The sequence below is a fragment of the Coccinella septempunctata genome, chromosome 6, assembly GCF_907165205.1.
Source record: "Coccinella septempunctata chromosome 6, icCocSept1.1, whole genome shotgun sequence".
NCBI classification, from domain to species: Eukaryota; Metazoa; Arthropoda; class Insecta; order Coleoptera; family Coccinellidae; genus Coccinella; species Coccinella septempunctata.
In genome coordinates, this window is record NC_058194.1 from 22025063 (window position 1) to 22033460 (window position 8398).

The window sequence follows — 8398 nt, forward strand, 5'->3', positions numbered from 1 at the left end:
TCAAAAGGCGAGTGTTTTATGTTATAATTTATGGGTAATTAGTGAAGCGAATGAGCTAGTGCAGGTTTTAAGTCAAATAATTATGTTTAATGTGGCTTAACATGAATGCATTTCATAGCTGAGGAATGAACGAGGTTACGTGGATCTGAGGGATAAGAAATAACTCACAGCAATGAATCTCACCCATGAGGAAGCTATAAAGAAAGAAATATATGTGTTGAGCTGTCGAATGAGAAACAGTAGGTAACCGTTCAATGGTTTCAAGTAATTTGTGGAATACTTGTGAGTGATCTGAGTCATTCAAAAGATTATTAGCCAACTGACATACATTCCATAACAGAGAATGAGAAATAAAAAAACTGCAAATAGAAGACATTTTTAAGTATGCGTGTGAACTTGTACGAAAAAATCTACAACATCAGTCCTGTAGTTTTGTTTTCGAGGGTCAAACCGAAATGTCGTGGAATTCATTATTCCTGTGATTGAGGGCGAGAAGGGGCAAAAAACTTTTTATTATATATCACGAGAGCTCATGTTTTGTAAATTCCGCACCGAAAATCGAAATGCATCCATCTACCTTCACTATTTTTCTGCTTGCAATCTACGCAAAAAAAGTCTGACATTTAATAACCATAACAGTACAAAAAATATGATTAAAACTCAGATCTCCTGAAAAATTTGAATGGCGGCAGTTCAATTCAGACATGGTTTTGCTCGTCTCTACTTTTCTGAGTTTTGAGCAATAATTTTTCAATATATTTTGACAAAAAAAAATGATGGCTCATTGTTTCTCATCAGCTATGCTTTGGGTATACATTAATATACTCATTTGAAATTCTATTTTGTTTCATTTATTTGGTTTTGAATATCAAAGTTTTTCTGTCCAGGACTACGTCTACATTTTTAATTTCTCTCCCTCTCCATTCGAGAAAAATTGAGCCTCAACCTGTTTGAGAAAACGAGTCCAAAAAAATCAGTTGGATATAATGCAAACTATTCGGAATATTTTAGTGATTTTATGTTTCGTTAAATACATTAAGCCATAACTTTCATATTAATTACCAACATCATTCAAAATGATAAGACATTAATGATGCATATCTAGATTTATTCTGCCAATTAAATCTAAAAAACCACAGTTAGTCGCGAAGAATTCGATGTAGATCTAAGGCTATTACTTTTCAGAATGTCGAAAATGTATCGCTGTCAGACTAACGAACAAAATTATTACCGTGGATGGTGTTATAAAGATTATTATGTTAATTTCGATCAGATAAGCTTTGAAACTTATGTAAATTTTGTTCTACTACAACGCAAATTTGAGGAAAAACTCATCGCTGAATAATTCCAATGGTTTAACCACATAGATATAATTTTTTTTATTAATTTCATATGCAATAATTTCGTTGCGGGTTATTATAAATTTCATTGTGAAATAGTGTACCTACTAAAAGCTTATTTCTAGATTTGGTTCAATGTTGTGGATCAGAGTAGTATTTACAGAAACTTTTAATATGTCTTTGAAAAGCAAAAATGTTTGTTGAAGCTACCACTATCGAACATCCTATCATAGACAATATCAACTAGTTATGAAAGCTGATCTATGCGGGCAGTCAACTTCTTCCTTCGAATCACAAGAAAGATTTGGGAAAACTCGAGCTTAATTCTCGAACGAGACCAAATTTCAATTAGCGCAACCAGTGGCGTGCAGCCTGTCCCCCAATGATGAATGACCAACCAACGTGGCGAAGCAATCCATCATCCACAAGAGATTTCAGATTTCAGCAGCGAGGAGGTCACTGGGTGGCCATCCATCATAACTGCTTGTCTTGAAACGGACAGGAGTTTGAGCGGCTTGCTGATGGGACTTGGATTTTCTAATATAAAAGAAAATAGATCCGTTGTTAGCCAAAGGCGACCTGTTGATTTCTCCACAGTAGTTGTTGAACAGATTTTTTTTCTGGTATATGGAGAATTTTGAGAATGGCTGAAACTCGGGCTGAAATATCCTACAGCAGGACATGGAAAGCGTCTTCCGTTTGTCCTATCTGCTTGCCAAGCCTTTAATTATACAGGGTGAGTATGTACAAACATTTTAACAGTAGATTCTTGAGGTCAAAAGAGACACCTTTTTCAATAACCATTTTTTCCGAATCGGCTTGGTTCAAAAGATACAGGCTGTTGAAAAACCGTAAAAAATATTATTTTTAGTTCTATCTCACAAACGGTTTTATCGAATGAAATGAATTTTGGAAAATAGTTTTTCAATTATTTGGTGATTTTTTTTCGAGTACAATATATCACCTACGTCTCTCAGTTTTTTCATCAAGACCATTACGTAGCATAAAAATACCAAAAATTCGAAGAGACCAACTCTTGAAACTAAGTTGAACGCTATCTAATGAACACTTGAAAGTTTTGTAAAATAAAAGTATTCTACATATTTTCTCGTATAATGCGCAGTTTTTGAGTAGGTAATTTGATGTTCAAAAATAAAAAATATTCAAAAAACTTTTAAAATATCTAGAGATGTGTAGTGTCACAGATTGAACTTGTTATTCTGAAATTAGTTTTGTTTTTCTAGAGGTGGCAAAGCTCATTAGGAAAACTTAAAATGGCTATATCTTTTTATCAGGGCCCAATCTGAAAAAATGATATAAAAAAAGTGTTTCTTTTGACCTCAAGAATCTACTGTTAAAATATTTGTACGAGCCAAAGACTCACCCTGTATAGTTGTCGTAAGCAGTCCTTCATTCAAAACAATTCAAATGCTGGAGGATACTATAAAATATGGAAACAGTTTTGTTGTTGTCTAGCCGGCAGACCCCCTGAGTCAGTTCAAACTGCCATAACTAAAAAACATATTTCCACAAGACGAGTTCAGGGTTAAAGAATTATAATGACATACCACCGTTAAGCCTAAACCTTCAGCCTGAAGCATGACGATTAAATCAGCCGTAATAGATGCAGCAGCCGGAGATATATTACCAATTACACATTAAACAAAGATTTGCATTGAAAGAAGGCCTGAGGGGCTAAAATAAAAGATATCAGCTGCTCAACATAACAACGGACCAGCCAAGAATGTCGAGTTCCAGTCAGTGCAGCCAACATACCGACACGAAATATCTCGCCTATCTCGAACTATAATTATCAATCTTTCTCCATAGCAGACGTGTACTTAGATAAATTATAAGTCAGGCATCACTAATAGTCCTTTGATTACAATATATTCCATTCTTCACAACAAACAATATTATTAAAAATAAATCGGCAACAATCTGTATGAATAATAAGGTTGGGAGAGCGTTTTTCAGTACTGCCAATAATCTATAATTAATGTGAGTGTATTCATTATATCTTTAGGAGTATTCGTGATTGTTCTTGGGTCGGTCTACCACTCATCAACAGCTCAATCATAGTGGTTTGGATACGTGATTTCGACAAATGAAGGAGAGGGTTTCTCGAAGTGGAAATATATTATACAAATTATTATACACTGCGCAAAAAAATTAACGCACATTATGGAAATATCAAATTTATTCTACAACTGAAGGTGTTCTCCATGATAATTATTTTTATCAGAATTATGCATGCATATGTTATCCACTTTCAACGGTTTCCTTCAATACAGATGTTTTTTCCCAGCAGGAATAAAAAAAGATGATATTATCAGATTTTGAATGTATTGGCTCCATTCTAAAATCCGTTGTTCTCGATCAATTCTAGTGATCAATAGTTTTTCTTTCGTTTGATTTTCTACACTCGATCGCTATGCAACGCGAAACACGCAATTTGACCCAAGAGGAATGTGCCCAAGCGGTAGTTTTGCGAGAAGAAGGGTGGACATACACAAGAATTGCAGAAAGGTTTGGAGTTTCCCATACAAGTGTGACCAGAATGTTGCAGCGATTCAGGGAGACAGGTATGATTGTCCGAAGACCAGGACAGGGTAGACCACGGGTAACAACTGCCATTCAAGAACGTTACTTGAGAGTTTCTTCGTTGAGACAACGGTTTGCAACCGCTCGCCTTCTTCAAATTCAGCTTGAGCAAACTAATGAGGTGCAAATTAGTACTCAGACAATAAGAAATCGCCTCAGAGAATATGATTTAAGGCCTCGTGTCGCGGCAAGAGGCCCAGCTCTTACCCCATCCCAGGATTTTGCGAGAGAGCATATTCATTGGGAAGAGGCCGATTGGGAAAGAGTTCTCTTCACAGATGAGTCTAGATTCTGCCTCTACCATTGTGATCGACGTTCCCTTATATACAGACGTCCACAAGAAAGATATGCTAAGTGCAATTTCCGAAATACTACTGGTTTCGGGGAAGGATCGATTATGGTATGGGGTGGAATATCTTTGACTGCTCGCACAGACCAGGTGGTCGTTGATAATGGAGCTATGAATGCTGATAAGTATATAAGGAACATTCTTGAAGAGCATGTAGTGCCATTTGCCCCATACATTGGTGAAAATTTCATTTTTATGAACGATAATGCCAGACCCCATCGTGCGCGCATCGTTCAGGAGTACCTTGAAGAGGTTGAAGTCTCTCGAATGGAATGGCCAGCAGGAAGTCCAGATCTCAATTCGATTGAGCAGGTTTGGGACAACCTCAATAGAAGGCTGAGAAGTTCAGAAAATCATCCAGCTACTCTTAATCACTTAGGAATCCAACTCGGAGAAATCTGGGAAGAATTAGATCAAAACATTTTAAGATCACTCATTTTGAGTATGAACCGTCGTTGCCGAGCTGTAATTAACGCAAGGGGTGGAAATACCAAGTATTAAATCACTTATCAGCATTTCAGTATTTTGAAAATTGTTCATTTCTCTTCTTTCACATAAGATTCGGTGAAATCATGAATTTTTCTTCCATTTAATGTGTCTTGTTTCGTTCAAAACCTTCTCGAGAGAACATAAAAAATAAGTTATAAAGTCAATGTAGAGTTAATTAAATTAATTGAAATTGAGATTTTCAGAATGTGCGTTAATTTTTTCGCGCAGTGTATGGTCTTTGCGAGAAGGGACAGTGAATTGATTTTTCTGCATAATTCATTAACGATATTTATACCGACTCAAATTTGTTGGAGTCCCTTCGTCTAGACTGAAGCTAGAGGGGCGGATGTTGAAAGAATATTCGAATACGATAAGAAAACACATTTTTTTCATCACTTCAGAATGACTCATCATCAGTATGACTGATAAAATGGAAATATCCTGGATTTAGCATGAGGCTCCGAGGAATAATTTGTTTCAGTCTTCCACATACACTTCCTTTGTGAGAACAACACCAATTTCGTGTTCTTGTAGTCGGTTGTTATAGTTTTCTCTATAGTAGACTAACATGCCGACATTTTATCGTTATCATTCGCATCCAAACACAAATTGTATGTCTATTCCAACCTTGATGCAAAACTACATCAATCATAACCCTATTCACATTGCCGTACGGCTATTATTACAATCGAATTGAATTTTACCGCACCGTCATATATACATAATGGCGGAGTTGTTATATAATGCTTAAAATTGGTAATGCCACAGCACTCTGCGATCTTATCTCGGAGGTTTTAAATTATTTCTCCACTCGTTTATGAGGCAGAACGATGTTTACAATCAGTACGTGGTTGTATGGCGGTAATAAAGAAAGCCATGAAATTACTGGTTCCGAAGTATCGCACCCTATCATTTCGTTTGTCGTTACCCCACCCGATAAGTATTAGTTGTGGTGAGTAAACGGCAGCCTTGCATGCCATGGATTGATCCAGATGAACGCATGTTTCATGATGTATACAGGATCATTTTGGGATTATAGCATTGCGATAAATAAGAGGGAGAGAGAAAGGGGATTGAAACAAAATACATTTTTCATAGTCATTATTAATCTCCAGTACTCGACTGTACACGCAAATATTATATTTCTTCATAATTGTTGAAATCTACAGTGTGTCTCGGGATGAATGGTAAGCTCTAAGCTCCCATAGTAGAGCTATGAGATCGTTGATGGAAATACAAGATATTTCCCCTATAGAAAAGTAATTTTTCCCTCTATGAACCCTTACGGCTGGTTTAATAAAACTTTGATTGTCCGATCAACGATTTGACAGTCACTAGATTTCTAAAAAAGAAATCACTGAAACCTTTCGCATCATAATTCGATGCGAGAATGATATTCTGAATGATCATGACTGAATTATGGATTGGTCTATCCGCCAATCAAGCGTTGATTCCCCGATCAAGCTTTATGGAACCCGGGGGTAATCTTTCACAGAATGGAATAAGTATCCTCCACATGCCATGATGATCAGGAATCAAGAAGCGTTTTTATTTACGTCTAGAAGGAGAGTCTTGGGGAAGCTAAGAGTATCTGATATATCAATAGATTATGAGCTATAAAAAACGTATATCACGCCAGTAGAACAAAGAGGAGTCAACTGAATTCTTTCAAATTCAAACAAGAAATAGTTATATTCAGGGCGAGTCCCGACTCGAACAAATATACAACAGTAGATTCTTGATGTTAAAAGAAACACTTTTTTCTTATGGTATTTTTTTGGATTGAGCGCTGATAAAAAGGTATAGCCATTTTAAGTTTTCTTAACGAGCTATATCACCCCTGAATAAAAGCTATTCCCTTCGGAATAACAAGCTATATCTATAACATTATACATCTGTGGATCTTTTAAACAGAGTTGCATTCAGCCAAAAGTACCCAATTTGCCGATTATCACAGATATTTTTTATTCTTTAACATCAAATTACTCCAAAAAGGCGCATTCATACGAAAAATATGAATGATACTTTTATTTCACCTAACGTTCAAATGTTCATTAGTTATTTCAAGAGTTGGGTTCTTTGAATTTTTGGCATTTTTATGGTACGTAATGATCCTTATGAGAAAACTGGAAGGCGTGGGTGATATCCTGTGTTCGAAAAAGATTCACCAAGCAATCAAAAACTACATTCCGAAATTCATTTCGTTTGATAAAATATTTTGTGAGATAGAACTAAAAATAATATTTTTTTATGTTTTTTCAACAGCCTGTATCTTTTAAACCAAGCCGTTTCGAAAAAATGGTGAAGGAGAAAAGTGATTTCTTTGACCTCAAGAATCTACTATTAAAATATTTGTACGAGTCAAAGACTCGCCCTGTATGATTTGATACTGAATAGAAAATATGAACTTTCTAGTGGTCGTATCGAGCGATCGAAAGCCCGGCTAGCTCAGTCGGTAGAGCATGAGACTCTTAATCTCAGGGTCGTGGGTTCGAGCCCCACGTTGGGCGCAAAAACTTTTTGATGAAAAATTTGCTTGTAATATTGTTATTTTTGTACTTGTTTCACATAATTACAATGGTGTACTTCACAGAAACTTGTGCGTTTCCAAAACTATTATACATTTCAACATATCCGATTGTTATACAGTCTCCTGTCAAGAAATTGAAGAGGCTTGGGATATTTTTTTGAATGAACTCTGCGGAAATATTGAGCAGAAAAACGTCTCATACTTTGTTGTAATTGTATTATATATTATTTTACTCGTTTCGATTGATAAACATCTACTTCATCCAAGATTGTGAAAATATTATTTCTAAAATATCTCACCTCAGTACCAATGAAATCTAATCGTTATGGAAACCTTTGACCTTTCAAATTATCTATATAGTAATATGTATGTATCTCTATGTTCAGAGCTTGCCTGTGTATCAGTAACTGTAAAGTTTAATAGACCAGTGAATAAACATAAATCACAAGTGATTAATGAATGTTTGATAGACAATCCGTTGAATAATGGCTCATTAATCATAAGTGGATAAACGTGTTTTTCCAGTCTTTCTAGCATAATCACATGGAAAAAAGGATGTAATTAATACAAAATATTGAAATGATTTTGAAAATGTTTTATGCGTGAATAAAAAATAAGAGTGTTCTAAAGAATACGTAGCAAGCCAACACAATTAACTCAAAGGAAAATTTTTCAGATGAATTTTATATTTTTTTGGATTAAGTTACCTCCATAAGACTAATGTTGAACGTTGGTGCAAGTCACGTCATTCGAATTGAACCCAATAGACTCATAACTGATATGAGTCTAGCCTCACTATGAATTTATGGTCCCTTGCATAATGAATCCAATCATAAAACGAATTAATGGACACTTTGGCTAATTATGATTAATGACTTGGATGAAACCATAAATTTCAATTAATCCAGCATCTATATATGACTTAATAATATGTTGATTCGAACATCCTCACTGTCTGACACAGGTCACATCGAGGATGGGTTTTTAGTGACCCTGAACTCGTTTCTGAACAACATATTTTAGGAACGATTATTTTCTGGTTTCTGGAAAATACACTTTCACGATCGACTCTGAGAAAACGTATCA

At 35.4% G+C, this 8398-nt stretch overlaps 1 non-coding gene across 1 annotated transcript; it reads left to right on the plus strand.

The window, feature by feature from the left end:
• Window positions 1-7219: 7219 nt before the first annotated feature.
• Window positions 7220-7292, plus strand: Trnak-cuu. The gene has a single exon. It is a non-coding gene; the product is annotated as a tRNA-Lys (tRNA).
• The last annotated feature ends 1106 nt before the right edge of the window (window positions 7293-8398 follow it).